Source organism: Sebastes fasciatus, chromosome 18, assembly GCF_043250625.1.
Source record: "Sebastes fasciatus isolate fSebFas1 chromosome 18, fSebFas1.pri, whole genome shotgun sequence".
Lineage (NCBI taxonomy): Eukaryota > Metazoa > Chordata > Actinopteri > Perciformes > Sebastidae > Sebastes > Sebastes fasciatus.
Genome location: NC_133812.1, coordinates 16,398,521 through 16,418,381, shown reverse-complemented (window position 1 = coordinate 16,418,381; position 19,861 = coordinate 16,398,521). Strand labels below are relative to the sequence as shown.

At 41.4% G+C, this 19,861-nt stretch overlaps 1 long non-coding RNA gene across 1 annotated transcript; it reads right to left on the bottom strand.

Moving 5' to 3' along the window:
- Positions 1–1,334: 1,334 nt before the first annotated feature.
- On the bottom strand, positions 1,335–19,351 carry LOC141756470 (uncharacterized). The gene is made up of 3 exons (XR_012591482.1): positions 17,675–19,351; positions 9,678–10,041; positions 1,335–2,637 (listed from the first exon to the last, which is right to left on the bottom strand). It is a non-coding gene; the product is annotated as an uncharacterized LOC141756470 (long non-coding RNA).
- Between the last annotated feature and the right edge of the window lie 510 nt (positions 19,352–19,861).

The window sequence follows — 19,861 nt, the reverse complement described above, 5'->3', positions numbered from 1 at the left end:
TATTATGACTTCTTTTCATTACATTTTTCGACATGATATACTACGAATTTTTTTCATTCAATTTTTCAACATGCTATATTCTGACTTTTTTTCATGAAATCTTTCAACATGCTTTATGATTTTTTTTCATGAAATTTTTTGACATCATATACTACGACTTTTTTTCATGAAATCTTTCGACATTGTATATTATGACTTTTTTTCATGACATTTTTCGACATGCTATATTATGACTTTTCTTCATGAAAGTTTTCCACATGCTATATTATGACTTTTTTTCATGAAATTTTTCGACATGCTATGTTATGACTTTTTTCATGACATTTTTCGACATGCTATGACTTTTTTTGCATGGCATTTTTCAACATGCTATATTCTGACTTTTTTTCATGAAATTTTTTGACATGATATACTATGACTTTTTTTCATGAAATTCTTCAACATGCTATACTATGACTTTTTCATGAAATTTTTCGACATGCTATATTATGACTTTTTCATGAAATTTTCAACATGCTATACTTTGACTTTTTTTTCATGAAATTTTTCGACATGCTATATGACTTTTTTCCATTACATTATTCGACATGCTATATTATGACTTTTTTTCATGAAATTTTTCGATGTACTATACTGAGACTTTTTTTCATGAAATTTTTCGAAATTTTCATGAAATTTTTTTTCCATGAAATTTTTTGACATGATATACTACGACTTTTTTTCATGAAATTTTTCGACATGCTATATTATGAATTTTTTTCATGAAATTTTTCGACCTGCTATATTATGACTTTTTTCATGAAATTTTTCAACATGCTATGACTTTTTTTTCATGACATTTTTTGACATATATATACTATGCTATGGTATAGTTTGTCGAAAAAAAGTCATAGTACAGTATGTTGAAATAATAAAAAAAGTCATAGTATAATATGTCGAAAAAAAGTCATAGTATAATATGTCGAAAAAAAGTCATAGTATAATATGTATTTTTTTTTTTATAAAAGTCATAGATTAGTATGTAGAAAAAAAGTCATGGTATAGTATGTCGGAAAAAAAGTTGTACTATAGTATGTCGAAAAAAAAAAAAAAAGTCATTGTAAAGTATGTCGAAAAAAATAAAAAAAGGTCATAGTATAGTATGTCAAAAAATGGAATTCATAGTACATAATTTATAAAAAAAAGTCATCGTGTAGTATTTTTGAAAAAAGTCATAAAAAAGTCTAAATAGTATAGTATGTAAAAAAAAACAATCCCCAAAAAGGTCACAGTACAGTATGTTGAAAATATTTTTTTGAAATAGTCACAGTATCGTATGTAAAGAAAAAGTCACGTTAAAAGTCATAATATAGTAAGTCAAAAAATTGTCGTGAAAAAAGTCATAGTATAGTATGTCAAAACAAAAGTCATAAAACAGTCATGGTATATTATGTTGAAAAAGGTAGTGGACAGTAGAGAAATGACAAGAAATTAGGGGAGAGACGATAGGGAATGACATGCAACAAGAGTCCCTCACCAGAATCCAACCGTGGACATTGTGGGTCGTGGTCAGTGCCCTAAACCCCAAGCCACCATGGCACACCAACCTATATTAGCAAAATGGCTGTGCACGTGCAGGCAGAACACCAGCCATAATGATTTGTATATTTTTGGAAATGTTTTTACCCTCAGACATCAGACATCCATCTCAAACATGCCAAGTAATGAATTAATCAAAAAGTAATGTTTGTTAAAAACAAAAACTAACATATATATGAATTGCCCACAGTTCATCTCCATAGTGTTGTTGTTTTTTACTGCAGTTCAAGAAGGCCATCTGGTGGTGAAGGCCAAGAATATCTTTGCTGTTTATGCCTACTCGATTGATACAATTTTATTCTGTGTTGTGGCAGCTGTGCGTCTGGAGATCAGTTCACTAAATAACTTCACTAAATAAATTAAAATTGAACTGTAACCACACTGGCCTTGATTACATTATACATTATATGTGTTCATCATGGAGATCAGGTTAAATTAATTAGAAAGAGCCCTCAAGTTCCTAGCTGGTGTCCACTTTTGTCATATTGTGCCATCATGTGGGTGTTACTTGCAAGTGCACCCTCCAATGATTGAGAAGCCCCACCATGATGCATCACTGTCCACCAGTCACCTAACCTTAGATGCAGACAGATAATCCAACAGCACTGAGTGACTTCTAGTGGGACAACCAGCACTCCTGATTTACACAGAGGTAGAGAGGGAGAGCTCAGTTCAGGAACTTGATCTTGAGTAGATTGACATATTAAATACACACACACTCATATAAATACAAGCACAAACCACTGTGAAGATTTGCCTGTCATCTGTATCTGAAGGCTTTATCCAACCTTGCCCCAGTTTCCCCCGATTTATTATAATTCCATTTTTCCAATCTTTCAATCTAAAGATTTGTTCCTCCTCATTTTTTAATAACCTGCAAACAAGGGAGGCATGTCCCTGGGAGATTATGTGGTCGTCTTTGCGTCTCGTCTTGATTACATCAGAGGAACCTGATTTGATTTGGAAGAAACCCCCATGTTCCAGTACGCGTTCTCGTTAGACCTCCCCACTGTGCTGATTTCTTGCTTTGTCAGAAGGGATGATCTTGATGAATATGATCTGAAAGAGAGGGAGGGAGAGGGGGATTAGGTGAAAGGATTATAATTTCCAATGATGAGAAATAATAAGAAACAATAAATCCTAAGTAGATTTAGTTCTCAAGGAAACCCTGTTAGGGAGAATCAACAGAATAAGAGACAGAACAGAAAAGAGACAGGACGGAGGTATTAAATAGATACAGTCGGTCTGAGAGACCTCGACTCAGATTAGATGAATCCCACCATAACATTTGTATTGGTTCAGAATAAGTTGTTTTAAACGCAAGTTATTATAGAGTCTAGAATATCTAGAATTCATTCGACACTCAAAAGTTATGTTCTTGCAATTGGCATTTGGATAGCAGTAGCGCTGCAAAGATTAGTTTATTAATCAAGTAGTCTTTTTGACTTATACATTAATTGTTTCAGCTATCTTTCAAGCACAAAATAAAGTGAAGATTGGCTGCGTTTAACTGTTGTACATCACAATGAAAAGTGTTTGGGTTTTGGACTATTGCGCGGACAACACAAGATATTGGAAGACATTCCCCTAGTCTATGGGAAAATATAGTTGAGCATTGTTTTTAACATTTTGATTGCCAAAGAAAATGCACATTATTTGACTATGCAAGTAATCCCTAGTTGCAGCCTTGGATAGAAGCAAGCCTTGACTCTTGATTGGACAAAACAGAAAGTCACAATGAAACATGACCTCGCCTTAGGCTTTAGGGACTGTGATCAGCATTTTTTTTTTTTTTTTTTTTACTATTTTACTTTGACTTTTTATGAATTTTTTCAACATACTATACTTTGAATTTTATTTAATGTTTTTCAATATATTATGCTATGACTTTTATGACTTTTCTCGACAAACTATACTATGTTTTTTTTAATAACTTCTTTTGACGTATTATACTATTGCTTCTTTTTTTTACTTTTTTCAACATACTATACTATGACTGTTTTTTACTTTTTCTGACATACAATAGTATGACTTTTTGACTTTTTTTGACAGACTATACTGTGACTATTTTTGACATTTTTTTACTTACATTACTATAAAAATGTTTTAAACTTTTTGCGACATACTATACTATGATTTTTTTTCTTTTTTTGATATACTATTCTAGGATGTTTTTAAACTTTTTAGATAGACCAGATGATGCTCAATTAATTAACTGAAGTATTTGTTAGTTGCAGCCCTAAACAGGTGACTATGTCCAGGGTAACGCCAGAAATAGGGACACCTTTAAAGTTTGAATACATCTTGTGTGTACTCTTATCCATGAAGGTTTCTTTCCCTTCTTTTCAGAGCATGATGGGATAGGCTCCAGGTCCAAATTTTCAGTCCTTATATTAAAGCTCAAAGCAGTGAAGAAAAGATCTTCAATTCAGTAAATGATGCTGTAAACCGAAGCAGACGGAGGACCATCCTACTTCAACAGGGGGCACCATACTGTACAGACTGGGCGATTAAATTATGAACAATAGAGTGTGGTCTTTATAAGCTTTGTACAGATTAAGGTAGATGGACTGGTTTATTGTTAATATAAGAAAATCATTGAAAACATGTAATGGTTTCTCTGTGTATTTGTATCAATAAGCTATCCGAGGGAAGACACACAGTGTTAAAAGGCTTATCGCAAATCTACACTTTTACTGTCTCATAATTTATTATCTCCACATTGCCAGAGCTCTCTTCACCCTGCACCTCTTCAAGGATCAAACTACATAAGCACTCCGGCTGTTTTTACACCCTTCGAAGACACTGTAGGTATAACTTATGACCGTACTGTTGATGGATATTATGCGATGCATACATTGTCACATTGGGAAGCTCGTAAAACAGCAGCTGCTAATGCCTCAACTGCCATGAGGTCGTGGACGAGGGTTGTGTGTGAAATCCAGCGCGGTTAAAGACCCTGTGCTACTTTCGGTCTTGCGGTAGCGGTGAACCGGGGCCTCCTCACCTCTCATACCCGAGACCTTGTCATCGCAGGCCATTCCCAGGCTGCTGTGCTAACTAGGGGTCATCGGCAGGGCACGGCTTGAGAGATGGATGGCGCTGTGTGTTTTGCGTACAGTGGAGAGAGTCGGGGTAGAGTAATTGATCATTCTGGGCTTTGTTTTGAGAGGGGGGTGCATGGCCAAGACCCTATGTAATTGTGCCTTTATTCTCCTGAGCTGAGCCTAAGCAATATACTAATAAATCTACATTCTTTCTGATGAACTCACCGACTGAGACAATGTCTGCCATCCCGCCTCGTCCCTTGTCAGTCAGTTAGGGAGCCAAGCCTTAAGCCTTAACCCCTCTGTCTCCACTCCTGGCTGGGGGGGAATGTGACGCCTGCCTGCTCGCCTGCCCGGCCGTCTTAGCCCTGTGGGCTTTGCAGGCGCGGAGCCTCATCTCCCACTGTTTATCCATGTGTCTTTGCTTTGGCTCGGGCCCTGCGCTGCAGACCACTGTGGGCTGAGTGGGGTCCACTGCCCTGTGTCACCCACCTAAGCTCTGCTTTCACTGGAGGGCTTAGCGCCTCACCCCTCGGCCGCTTTATGAGCAGACAGCTGGGCTAATCTGTCTCCCTCTTTCTTTCTCCTTGGGTCTTGCCTCATCTCCTCTTTTGGCTCCTTTGGTCGTCTGTTTGTAGTCTAGTTTGCTCTCATGCCTTTCAAACACTGACACTGCTCTTTCTGTTTCCGCACACACACACACACACACACACACACACACATACAGACAGTTTCTCCATTTGTATGCCTCTGTGCTTGAGAGTAGGAGAATCACAGGAGGAAAGTTTAATTTTGGTCCTGAGCTCATCAGGATACTTTAACTAAATCAACCTTACACGACTTGCAATTCAAATTTACTGAGTTGAGTTTGCTTTTTGACTCACTAATAGTGGCTTTGACTATCTCAAAGATTAATAAGGCATCGTGAACATTTTTGCTGAAGCTACGTTTTGTATGTGAAATATGTTAAATGTACTGTAACACATTATGCACCACCTGAGTTGATCTCAGAGCGGCTTCCATGAGATTTGTCCGATAAGTTGAAACCTCTGAATTCAGGGACTTGTAAGACTTTGAACTAAACGTCATTGACATAAGGTACAAAAAGTATTCAAGCAAAATGGCCAAAGATTTACTCACTTCAGATTTTTTAGGCTTATCTTTGTCATACATGATGGTAAATTGAATATCTTTGGGTTTCGGAGACAAAACAAGACATTTGAGGACGCCATTTTATAAATCTAATTGCAATTTTTCACTATTTTTTTGCCTTTTATAGACAAAAAGATTAATCAAATAATTGTTCATCGTTGCTTTATAGACTTTATAGGCTTGTGAATAGGTCCGTATTTTCAGGTGTTCCACTGTGTTGACTGCTTGTTAACTTTGTTCATGTAGCTTATTAAGACACAGGTTATAAAAGAGGTTTGCTTACATTAGTAGTCAAAAGAGCATTACTGCCATCGTTCTTTGGCCATTTGAAAGAAACGGTTTTAAAAACATTAAGGCTGTTAATTGTATTCAGTTATGATCGCATTGTTTATTTATACCCATATGAACTGTTCGTAATCGGATATGATTCATCTGCAGTGAAAGGACTATAAATAGTTGTATTATTGTTAAGCCTGAACGTTACGGTGACATAGTCTCCGACTCAAAGTCGTGAGACTTGAGTCATGATTTTGTGTCTGGTTTACAGAGACTGACATCACTTCACTCTGCATTCTTTCCATCTTCCATTTGCATCCATTTTATCCTCCACCCTCCATCCTCCCCTCTTCCTCACACCATCTCTCTCTGCTCTCCATCTTTCTCTCCCCATCTCCTCCTCCTCTTCCGCCTGCCTTCCCTCCTCCTTCTTTTCTTCCCTGTCCTCTTCAGCCGTCCGGCTAAACTTAGAAGTGACAACAGTTGCAGGGTGACACCAAGGGCTAAATAAGACCAGAACAATAGCTCCCCCCCCACCTCCCCTCACCCCCTCTTCTCACCCCCTCATCTCCCCCTTTAATAGACTGCCATTGTTCTCTCCCCTCACTGTTGCTCTTTCAGGGAGTTTGTTAGCTATGCTAATGAAGGTTGGGCTTGTGTGGGTTTAGCGAGTGGGGATTTGATGCTCTTTAACTGGGCACTTTTAGAAAGGAGAGGCGGTCATAAGTGTGGCCGGGCGGCTATTTACCAACAGTCAAATGTCACAAGCGTGTGGACGCGATGCAGCAGTGGAAGAGATCTGTTACATTTCTCAGGCACAATTTGATATCTGTACACTGACACTGCCAGAGTAGTCAGCGAAATGTATAAAAGAAGGTATTGTGCAGGAATATGTACCACTGACCCTCTAATGCACAGTGTACTGTATGTGTCAGCATGTCGGAGTCCTTGCAGAAAAAAGAAGGAGTCGCGTAAGACAAGATGCAGCGACTACAGTAAGTATAGTGCAGTCAGTCATCCAATCAGTCAGTAAGTCTGTAAATAGCTCGGCCGATGGCTCCTTTGAGCTTTCCTCTAAGAGGAATTCTCTTTCTCCTTGGTGTATTAATAGTGCCTGCCTGTGCATTGTTTCCTACAGCAGCACTGCTGCAATCAAAGGAAGTTGGCCTGCTAAGTATACAACTATTTTCCTTTGTCCCTATGTTTGGCAGGCATCTAAGAGTCAGATATGTGTGTGTGTGTGTGTGGCAAGCAAGTGAGTGCATGCTCGTGGGTATTATGTCAGGTTGTATGTTTATTTATGTGTGTAATCGTATACGTACAGTGATACATCCTCTAATTGTTTGTGTGTGTCTGTTCGAGTGTATCTGTAAGCCCCTCATTGACAGCGGTGACCTTTTTTCTTCGAGAGGTCATGTGCCCTCACAGGTTGTTGGAGCGTTGGTATGCTTTTCTGGTGTTAATCTATTGTACAGTACAACCTGCTTCTGGTGCGGCACAATAAGAATTTGTCTTTTGGTAACATTTTATTTTACAGGTCCGCAAACTTCATGGTAATAAGATGATAATTAGCAAGTAACCTATTTGAAATTTCTTTGAATTACTGCCAAATTACCCCAAAATTGACCTAAAAATGTATCAAAAATTACCATTGTGTGACTTATTGTTGACACAAATGTAACCTAGTAGCTAATGTCATGATTCAGGGAGTTTTTAAAGAAATTTGAAATAAATTATTTGCTAATTATCATCTATTTATCAGCAGACATGGAAATAAAGTCAGTTAACTTTGTATTCTTTTCCTGGAAATGTATTAAATAAATTACCTGCTATTTGGAAATCTTGGAATATGATTATTAAATACTGTTTATAATAAAGTAATTTTCAATACATTTTGTAGTAAATATTGGGGTAATTTGGCAGTAATTGCAGGTATAGATTACATACTTGCTAATTATCACCTAATTACCATGAAATTTACGGCCCTGTAAAATGAAGTGTTACCTGTCTTTTTCTATCCCCAGGTAAAAGGTCGAAAAAAGGTAGGGTTGGTAAAGATTTTAGAATTTTTTTTTGTTATATTAGTTGAAATAAGCTATTGCTGTCACAGGACTGTAAGAAAAATGTTTCATTTGGGCTGCTAGCTATTTTTATCTGAAAAGAGATGGCAACACTGGGCTCGGTTTTTGACGGTTGGATCCTTTTTAAGGAAAAAATCACCAACCCCAAAACTTCTGGTCAAACTGTTATGAGTGTCTTTAATTTGCAAAAAGTAACCTCTTAATATCATTAAAATAATTTTCCACATGTCATCCCTTTCATTCATTGAACAAGGACATTATAATCAGATTTGTCTGATTGCTTTATAAATGCTTTTGATGAAAATGAGATACTGGAGCCCACCTCTCAATAAAGTAATTAGCTCTATTTGAATGGAAACCATTACATGTTAATGTTCTCCTTGGCCCGATATTTTCGTTGTAATTGATGGTGCCGGCCAAAATATGATTGCCTGACATTTTAAATGTCACAAGGACTGATTCAGCGGTATGTCAAAGCCTTGACCTGTCATTCTCTGGTGTTGCCTCAAATTCCCTTTAATTGGGGATTCACAGACCTCGTCCGATGGGTTGCACTACCATAATCTCTCTCTCTCTCTCTCTCTCTCTCTCTCTGCATTCACACATGCAAGCACACACTCACATACTCCTACGGATAATAAAACACACAAGTTAGTCATCTCACACACACACACACACACATACAATATAAGACACACACAGTTCCACCCTGAGTGAAGCAGGTTGGTCGTGCGGGTGACAAAGTGGTGGCGTTGAGGCATCGTCGGTCACTTGGAGTCTGCCAGTGACTCACCAAGGGCACAATGGAATTAGTGAGATTCTCCGCAATGTGACAGCTTGCTCTGGCTAAATGGTGTAATAATCTACCCCTCCTCTCACAAACCTCCAGCAGCACATGCACACATACCCACACACACACACACACACACACACACACACACACACACTCATTCGACCCCCCCTCCCCTCCCTTTCGCCCTCCCCATACCAACTGGCACAGATAACATTGTCTTAAGCTATAAAAAAAGATTTTTTTCCCCCTCCCTCCATTGCGGTAATTATTGAATTAATGCAGATGGAGAGAGACATCTGCATGTTAAAGTGTTGGCCTCTCTCTTATGCACAGCAGATGTTCCCCTGTCATTTACTCAAATTACGCTGCTTAGATACACGGAGGGAGAGAGAGAGAGAGAGAGAGCTGGAGAGAGAAAGTTACTCGCCAAGGCGACATTGTCTTACAGCCCTCAGAGTGTCAGCTACCAAATTCTGTATCTGTCCTTCAAGTAAACCCCGACTTTCTTCCCTCGAGGTGTTCCTTAATGGCAGTTAAACTGCTTTATTTGCTTTATCATTATTATCTGGTTTTATAATAAAGGCAAGGCAAGTGAATTCATACCTTTCAAATATGGAGGCGATCCAAAGGGCTTTACATGAAGCAAAGAAACTCATTAAAACAACATTTAAAGGTGCTATATTTGATATCCAGAGCCTTAATATAGCAGCAAGCATTTGCTATGTAAAGATATAGAGGAGTAATGTCTACCTGAGCAGAGAATGAAGTCGCTCTCTCTCTATGGATGCTGCAGTCCGAGTTTCTCCGATGTTTTGTTGACACCGCCGGGCCGACCACGTGTGCTTTTACGGCATGTTCGTGCATGTGAGCGTGCCCCACTGGCTAGCTCACGGCCGCCGCTCTGCACTGCTTTCATACGGCGGTTACAGCGGATAACGTCGTCCGAACCAACGGCGTCGTCGTGGAAGCGTAGCATCCATCCTCCGTTTACCCCTCAGGTAAACACTGTTATCTCTGTCAGCACTGTAGCCGTTGTTTGCACTGTTAGCAGCGTTAGCTGCAAGCCACGGATCGCCGTCGCCATGTTGAGAGCTGCCAATCCTGTATTTAGCACCTTTAAAAGAACAATAAAGAGAAAAATAAAAGCAATTAAAATAGAAAACATGAAATAAGATACAGTAAATTCAGTTTCAGCACAGTAATAAGTTGTCAAAAAATTTAATAAAGGAAATTATAGTGCAGAGAAAAAACTAAATGAGTCATTTAAATTTGCAATTGCATTTAAAATCAGTAGGAAGTTGATTCCATCTGTGTGCAGTTAAATCTAACGGACCTACTGAGTGGCTTATTTGATGCTTTGGTTTATTCTTACGTCGCAAAAAAAGGCACTGGATGAGTTAAATTCAGCCTATATTAAATATACAGTAGCATCTAAGCCAACAGATAACCGTACCAGTGTTCAAATAGTAAAAGGAGTATAAGGTCAAACATGTCATATTAGTAGGAATATTAACAAGCTGACCTCTCATTGATAGCTTAACCCAGCAGTCGACCTCTTGACCCTTACTGCCGGTGGGGACATTACAGTAAAGATGAGACTGAAGGGACAACATCCTCTTGAAGATTATCCGTTGATTATTTGAAGCGAGGACGAGACACTGTGTGTGAGTGTGTCTCCATAAGTGTGTGTGTGTGTGTGTCCCAGATGACAGATAACCAGGGGACCTTCTCCTTGGGATTACAGTCCAGGTTGGTTCGGCCTCATCTCTCCGGATTACGTTGATAAAAACAATCTTGTATTATATTTTCTGTGCTTATTGTATTAATACTCTCCGGCAGTTCCCAGAAAAAGCTCCGTCCCACGCCTGCTTTAAGGTAATCTTCTTCCACTTGAGCTTTTAAAATGTTTATTTTTTTTGGGGATGGGGGGGGGTTGTCTGTCTTTGTAATACCTATTTCTCTCCCACTTTTGAGGTTACATTTAACCTCTTGTCTTTGATTCAACTGCTCTATCATATCATTTCACATGGTATATTATAAATCTTTTAATACATATGTGCATCTGACGTAGTGCAGGACTGAACTTGTTTAGTCAGTATACCCACCAAAGGTTTAAAAAGTTTTGACGGCTGCCCTAGAGGTACGATTTACTCCACTGTGAGGAGAACATTACATTGCTTTAGATCCAAATGTGTCTACAGGATGTCTTATTATTGTGCTCTAATTATAGGATTTAGCTGTGCCTTTAGACTTTTACTGTACAGCATTCACAAAAGTCTATTGTTCCTTGCTTTCACCGAAATAGCACGTTAGTAATTCAACCAAAGTTCGTGAAAGCTCGAGTCTGATAATGATTTATTTCATTACTGAGTAATCTGCTGATTATTTTCTCAATTAACCGATTAACTGTGTGATGCCATACAGGGTAACATCATTCCAGTTCACACTCTCTAACCTCAGTTTGCTACCTACACAGGTTCATTTCATTTGCAGCCAACCACACCTGAACAATTAACATCACATAGTTAACATCACCTTGATGTTTTGATTTGGAATTTGTTTATTTGCGTTTAACCGTACATTGTTTAGTTGGGATTTGGGTTTAGTTAGTTTTGCTTTGTATTTAATTATAGTTATTGTCCATCTTGGTTACCCTTGTGTGCTATTTGGTTTGGCCAAGCCCCTATATGTGCCCTCATGTGTCACTCTGTCAGGTCAGTTTTGTTCAGTCAACACCTTGTTTAGTTGTGGTAATAAGTATAGTTATGTTGCTTTAGCCTCTTTTATAGGCCTGGTTATTAAATTCTTGGTTTATAATGTTTTGTTATTTTTCAGGTGAATAAAAAGCCCAGTTACTTTCAACAACTCCTGTTTCCTTGTTGCCTCACTGCTTGGTTTCTAACAAATTGCATTTTGTCTATAAAATGTCAGGGAATAGTGAAAAATCACAATCACAAGATGAAGCCTTTTAATTCCTTGTTTTTCAGTCAAAAACGTTAAGATTTCAGTTTACTATCATATATAGCAAAAAAAGAAGAAAAAAAAATCTGAGAGTTTGGCATTTTTGCTCAGTCATCAAAATACTTGCCAATTAATTTTATGTTGTTAGACTAACTCTCCTTTAGTGCAGAGAAAGTGATGCATGTTGCTTCCTAGCTGCTTCCTGGGACTAAATAGTTAAATGCTGTATTCCAGACTCAGAAGGAATATCGACTCTCATGCGTCAGATTCCCATGTGGCTCATTAATAAATCTTATTTTGCTTAAGGAGGGTGTTGTACACCTACAAAACAAACCTCAAGTTATCAGCCATTTTCATTGTTTATGCGTCATCTCTCTCAGCTTGTGGTGCTGGAAGGCATTTTTGCACAAAATTGGAAATATCAAGTAAAAACTCTCCACATCAAACTTTATCTGGAGCGCAGCTGAAGAACGGTCGTAAGAAATGATATCTAAAATGGCTTAAAAAGAGCGCAACAGACAGAAGATTATTGCCTAAAAAACGGGGAGAGAATTTTAAAAATGAATCACAGTTGACTGACGTTTATTTGGCAACAGCTGCTGTAGATCACATGTTATCCTACTGTACAATACACAGACATGATGGTGTTAAGGCTGAAACGATTACTAATTGATTAGTCAGTTGTCAGAAAATTAATCCAACTATTTTGATAATGGATTAATTGTTTAAGCTACTTATCAAGCACACATGCCAAACATTTGCTGGTTGCAGCTTGACAAATGTGAGGATTTTCTACATTTCTGTCACTGTAAGGTGACCATGCAGCCCGTTCTCATTCCTAGGGTGTCAAATACCAACGCTTTGTTGCGGCTGTCGGCGTTAGGGTTAGGGTTATGAGACGCGTCGATATGAGACGCACCAGGCTTTCTATTTACTCCAATGTAAACCCATCCACGTCAATATTAAACAATGAGGGAAAATGCGCCGGTAGTGTGGTGAGCTTTAAGAGCAAAAAGACACACACAGGGCAGGCGGGAGGGGAGGTGGACGGGTCCAACAAACACAAGGCTTTCATCCAGGAGACCGCTGTTTGTGCCCTGTGCGTCACGTTATAATCAGCTGTTCGTTCATGTCCCGTGTTCACAACGTTCAGTGTCATTTTCACTGTACAATCGTAGTAGTTTTAAGCCCAAACCATGTTGTTTTTTCCTAAACTTAACTATAGCAGTTTATTGCCTGAACCTCAGCAAGTGGTGTTGTTTTATTTCACAACATTAAACACGTGTTTACTGCAAACGAAAAGAGCCACCAAGGGATTTGACAAAGTGTCAGTATATGACGGGTTGGGATGAGAACGCATTGGACCATCTTATGGGATTTGGACTGTTTGTGCAACAAAAAAATGCTCTGCGAATTTGGCTATTTTTCACTGAAAAATTAAAAAATGATCAACTGATTAAAAAAAGAAAAAAGAAACAACAAATTCATCAATAGTGAAAATAATAAATAAGTTGCAGCCCTCGGAGAGATATGGTTTGCAAGGTCTGCCAGTCTGTTTAAGCTTAAACAGCAGACTGTGCTCGCTCTCACATGTCCTGATGCAACTTTGCACCTCATTTAGCTAAGAAGCATTCTATGAATCAGCCCGTCCACACACATTTACCCACACACAAACACACACGCGGGCGCGCCTCCCCTACCTCTCTACAAAACCCAACAATCCAGTGAAATCCGCACAACTTCCTTCTGTTCTCGAACCAAAAGCCTTAAAGCCAACAGATGCTTTCTGGTTATCACTGCCAGTTATCACTCTTAGCTCCCTCTGATAAGACTTTACTTTCTGACCCAGATGTTAAGGAGTTCAATTTACCAGATGCACCACGAGAGCGGACAGGGAGGCAGGGGGATGAGTGAGCATCGAAAATACCCGCAGGCTTCAGAGATGAGACGTAATATGCCTTTTTTTTCTTTTTTTTGGCCTGGTGTTGTTTCTGAAGCGCCGTTAGTGCAGTAAGGAGCTCAGCGTCTAAAGAGGCTTTGGTATAGGGGGGAAAGATGGGCCATATTACAGCGAGGCCAGAAGCCTGCTTGATTAATGGGCCAGGATAATCACCTCATCAAATCACTCTCACTTATTAAATCTTGTTTAATATCGTAATGAGGGCCCTCCTGAGCTGCTTTAGCAAATTCCCCCTCTCTCCCCGGCTCTCCATCGCTCTCGCTTTGCCTCTTCTGCCTTTTCCGTTTTAACAGGAAGGCTGATGATGCCAAGTTCCTCTCTGTCCTCATCTTCCTCTCTCTGTTTCCTGCTTCTCTCCTTAACTTTAAGGAAAAGGTGACATATGCATGTCTCCTCTTTTTCCGAAACCATCCTTGAATTAGATTTTAGACACAGTGGCTCAACAGTAAACATAATTTCTGGGGGTTGCATTACTATATACACAGCCTCAGCCTATTCATTTAATCTCCCTTATTTATGACGGATGATGTGCTGGATTGTATCATCATAAATCACAGCTTGAAGAGTGATACCACTTCCCAAGGCTTTGGTACACTGGAGTTTATGGAAACACTTCAGGTGAGGTAATATCTCTCCTGTCTCCTTCGGTGTGATTTGTGATCTCTATCTGTAGTATCCCGACATACCCGGCGTTACTTCCCCCCCGTGTGCATGTGTGCGTGAGGTTTCTGGGATGGGCTTGCGTCTCCTTCACTTGACCTCTAGGCTACTACCCAATGTGGCTCAGAAGAACAACAACATGCCATTGTCTTATTTATGGTCTTCCATGTGTCGCTCTGTGCCATCTTGGTAGCACAGCTGTGACTTCTTCCAAGGAAGGGAGAAATATTTCTTTTGTTCTGCGCTTCTCCTGAATTGTTGGCATCTTTCAATAGCTGCCACCCCTCATCCCAAAGTTGGACCCAATCCTTTGCCGTCTCTAACGGCAGGCAGGCGGGCAACAACTGGCTCAAGGTGACCAGTTCGGGCTTGAAGGGAGGTTAGGGTCGCATCTTCCCCCTGAGTGCCTCCCATTTTTTTGCCTTTATTGTTGGGGAGCAGCTGTCGTGTACCTGGACCCCATGATTGGCGCCTGCTGGGTATCTTGGCAGCCAGGCTCCATAGGCTTTGGATACCAGAGTGAATCAATTCTTAAAGATGACTGTCTGCGTGTCACATGGACAGGCCCAGAGTGAAGGGCTTAGGGGGCTCTGGAGCTGGAATGCTCTTTGATGGAGGGGCTGGAGAATGAGGAGGGAGGGGAGGAAAGGAAAATACAGGGGGGGGAGATGGTCCTATTGTTGTGCCAAGGAATGCCCTTGACGGAGATAGCGGGGTATTGTTTCTACGCCCATGAACTCTTTTAGACTTGAGGATGATGGAGCCGCGAGGGGTGATGAACATCTTAGCATCTTTACGGCTATCATGACTGATAGGAGGAGCGCAGCTGTATGTTGACAGTTCCTCCTTATTGCTGTTAACAACGTGTTGAAAGTCGCTCTAAAGACGCGGCATGTTGCGAGCGGCTTAGCGTCGAGTAGCCATGCGAACGTGTAAAGGTTGGCAAATTATTGGGTGGCTCATATAGCCCCCTCTGTCATGATAACCAAACTCCTTCTCGGCGGAGATTGACGACAGCTGAGCGGGACGTTGACGACCTACCTGGCTCACAGGCCTAACCTGCCTAATGTCCACTGAGAAACCTGAGAAAATGAAGATCATAAAGGATGACAACAACAGATACGCTAAGCCTCCCCAACCCTCCCACACTCTCTTTTTCTTTCTTCTTACACCCCTTTGGAAAACAATACCCTTCGGACCACCCCCTCCCGTTCTTTCTACCTTGGAAAAAGCAGGTTTATTAATAGTTCAGAGCAGGGTGCTTGGGGCAAGCTGCACGAGAAGGTTAAGGATGAGGGGAGTTAGCAACCAGCAGGCACAACAGCAGCAGTCGTGGTAGCAGCTTCTTTTTTAGAGAAAGAGCCTCATGCTCGTCCCGTGTCCGTATCCATTTCATGACAAATGAAATACCAAAGGCCCTGGCCAGAAACAATGGCTTGTTTGGCTGGCTGGAGGCGGTATGGGAGGTGGTGGTGGTAGTGGTGGTGGTGGTGGTGGGGGGGCTAAGACTGGCTTCCAGCCCCTGCAGCTGTCCCGGTTGTCACTCCTTGTCTTAAGGCTCACTCCTGGCTCAACGCTCCAGCCCATGGATCAAGGGGATGTGTGCGGCGCATGTGTGTGTGCGTGCATCCCGGGGCCCCGAGAGATACTGCGAGGCGATTCTCGGTACTCAGCAGCGTCTGAAAAACGGCCCCAGACACAAAAGGCGAGTTGAACGGTGTTAAGACCCCTTCGGTATGGAGCAGACCCCAAGCATGAGGTCATCAGCCTTGGTTTAGCAGCCTTTGTCCTACAGCTTGATTGACAGGAGGGGTGGCTATCAGAGACAATTGTGGTATCGGTTCCAACCACGGATGTCACTCAAGGTACAGCAGATCTCCGATAAAGACAAATATTTGTGATGATTTGAGGAATTTCGCCTGGAAATATGGATTTTTCACAACCAGATGTAAAAACAAAGCAGCCGCAAATGCAGATTACATACCAATACACGGTGACATCTGAGTTTAGTAATCGTTTCGCGCCTCCCATCCGGTGGGCCTCACCTTAAATATGAATAATAAAGTCTGTGAATCTTTTAATCTGTGTTGATAACAGGTGATAAACTTTAATACGCCGCTAATATTCCAGGAGTAAGCCTATATATGTGTGTGTGTGTTGCAAAGGAGAAAGACAAATCTCTTCCCGCCTCGCTCTCCCTCCCTCTCTCTCTCTCTCTCTCTCTCTCCCCCTTATGTCTCAGAGATTAGCCTTTGCTCAAACACCTCCTGTTCATCTAAGTAATTAAAACATTAGAATTACTGGATTATAAACTGCTTTCGATTTAATCCAGCACTCGATGCTCCCACCATCTTGCCAAATGGGTCAATAGGAAATATAATGGGCCTCTGTGATTTCTGATTCAGGGATCTGGAAGAGGCAAAGGATGCCAATAATGGCTATTAAAAGAGATGTGTGCATGTGTGTGTGTGTGTGTGTGTGAGAGAGAGAGAGAGCGAGAGACCAGCTTTGCCCTGAGTGCCATCTGTCTTGGACCCACTAGACCCAGTTTAGACTGGAAGAAGCCAAACCAGTTCAGTCTCTATCTCTGCCCCCGATGCACTATATGCGAGCACACACACGCATACACACACACTCCCTGTGACCACTTCCTCTCTTGAAGTGTGTTTTTTGGGGTGTGTGTGGGGTGATATGTTAAAGGCACCTGCAGTTATTTGATCTTTCATTGAGAAGTTTATCAAGGACGGGCCTTTAACAGGTGTTTGCCCCCCAGTGCACCTTAAAGGCCTCGAATCAATGGGTGTCCTGATATCATTTATATATCATTTATCCTGCCATTGTCTACATTCACAGCATGTTTTCACATGCGCACACATTCACAAACTTTCATTCAGTTTTAAAGGAAACTTCCTCCCCCCTCGTTTACCCCCTTCCCTCACCTTTCTTGGCAGTGAAAATGAAGGTGTGCTGTGGGGATTCACCGCTGCTGTCTTCTCACCTACACTTGTCTACACTCATTTTGGAGTATCAGTATGTGTTTGGCATGATTTGTATGTGCACTGTACGCTTTTTTTTTTTGTGGGTATGAGTGTGCGTCCTCATGTTTCTGCCTGTGCGTGTATGTTTTATGTGTGTGTTCATTATGGTTTGTGTTTGTGTTACTCACAACAAGGGGTCCAAGTTGACACGGTGACAGTTCCTCGCCGGGCGACAGAGGGGCCCTGCCATCCAACAACAGAGGCTTTGTCGCTCTGCTCCTCTTGGCTTGTTATGGACTTCCTTCTCTCTCTCTCTCGCTTTCTCTCCCTTTTTTAGTGAGCCCATTTTCTTGTCTGAAGTCTTAATTTGGAGCGCTGGCCAGTGGGGAGAGGGAAGAGAGGCGAGGGGACCGAGGGAGGGAAGAACGGGGGGGGAGATGGCGGAGGTGGTGATGGCTGCAGACGGACGGCCCTTTGTTCCTCCTTTCCCAGGCTCCTCTCTTGAGCCTCCGAGGCTCCAGTTGCGTTGGAGCCTTCCAGAGAAAGAGAGAGAGAGAGAGAGAGAGAGAGAGAGAGAGAGAAAGAGAGACTGGGAGGAAAAAGGGGGCACAATGATCTGTCCAACTGGAATCTTCCAAATTCTACAAAACAAATGCACACACACAAGTGATGAGGAGATGGAAAGAAAGGAGGGGGTAGAAAGAAAGAACAAATTAATCAAAAGATGGAGAACAAATAGAGCTGAACAACAAACAAAAAGGGCAAAGATTGCACAAGGATGACACGAAGACGAAATCAAAAAGAGCACACGGAGAGTGTAAGCTGCACATACTGACCACTAGGTGTCCCCAGCACTGATGCCAAACGTGGGCAACCCAGAGTTAATCCCACCCCGTGCCAGTGGCTCTGGAGCATAAGACCAATGTGTTGCTTCCATCCACAATAGATGAAATCCAGTGTTTAATTACGAACACATGCAGAATGAATCCATCAATCTGTGCAGTGTGGAAATCTGTTTTCATGCTTTTCTGATTGATACTGGAATCATTTTTGTGTGAAAACGCGATGATGAAATAAATGCACTGTTAAGCAAATAGAAGGGGGATGCACGCATACATACAGATTGCCGTCCTCTGTACACAAAAGTCCTCTGATGGAGGGAAAAAAAACTTCAATAATATTCTGCTGTTTTAGTTTCAAGCCCACAGTCATTTCGCAGGTGTAGGTGTCAAAGTGGTTCAAACGGCGGATCGCTCATTTTGGTCGTTGGTAGGAGGATCGCACAGAGGAGAAATCGAAATGAGGTCCTCGTGTTTCTTCGTCACAAAGGTTCCCCGGTTACATCAGTGCATGTGTGTGGTGATATTATATACCAAAAAAATGTGTTTGTTGTTGCGTTGCTGTAAAAATCCCCCACTGCCAAGCTGTAAAAAACACACTTTCCACTAATGTGCAAGCTTAAAGAAAACAATTTCGGCTGAAAAAACACACTCTTAACAGTAAATGGAAAATGTTCTTGAACCTGAGCGTGTGATAACAAGTGACCACGGAGGGAGGGGGGACTTGGAGAGGGACCTTGGGGACCGTGTCAACGTTTTCTGTGCCGGAGCAGGGACAAACATTGGGCAAACATTGGGAAAGGCTGGCAGCCTTTGAGATAGTGGGCCGTTGATCTAAGACTGAGGAGCTAAAGTCCACTATCTCCCGTCTGATACAGCAGCCAAGGTCTCGCTGACACACAGAGCCACAGAACAAACATGGATACCTGAAGACAATGACCTTTGAACCCCCAGTGGGAGAGCTGGAAAAAAACAGGAAGTGGTGAAAGTGACTCCAGTGACTTCCTCCCTGCAGGCCAAGAATGAATCAGGTGGAATGATTGTAAGTACACGGGTCATTGTACATAAAAAGCGCACACACACACATTGTTCAAGAGTGGGAAGCGCAGATGTGGTGTGTGTGTGTGCGTGTGTGTGCCTACATGCGTGTGTGTGTGTGTGTGTGTGTGTGATGGAGGAAGCGAGAGAGTGAGTCTTCAGATGTAGCGACAGATGGTATTTGATTACAGAGCAGACGGTCGGTGTTGTACAAAGATGCTGTCTCAGCCCAACCTAAGGAGCTGTAGCCTCCGGTGAAGGCAAGCGGAGGGAGGCAGGCGGAGGACGAGAGGGAAAAGGAACACGGGAGGGAGAGACAGAGAGAAAAAAAAAAAAAAGAATAAAAGCAAGCAAGCAAGAAAGACACAAAAGAAGCAACTCCAAAAATGAGCATCAAAGCAAAACGAGTGAAAAGCAGTCAGGCAAGAACAAAAGGAAGAAAAGGAACAGAGCAACGGGCTGGCGTGGTGGAAAGTACAACAGAGGTCACGATAAGAA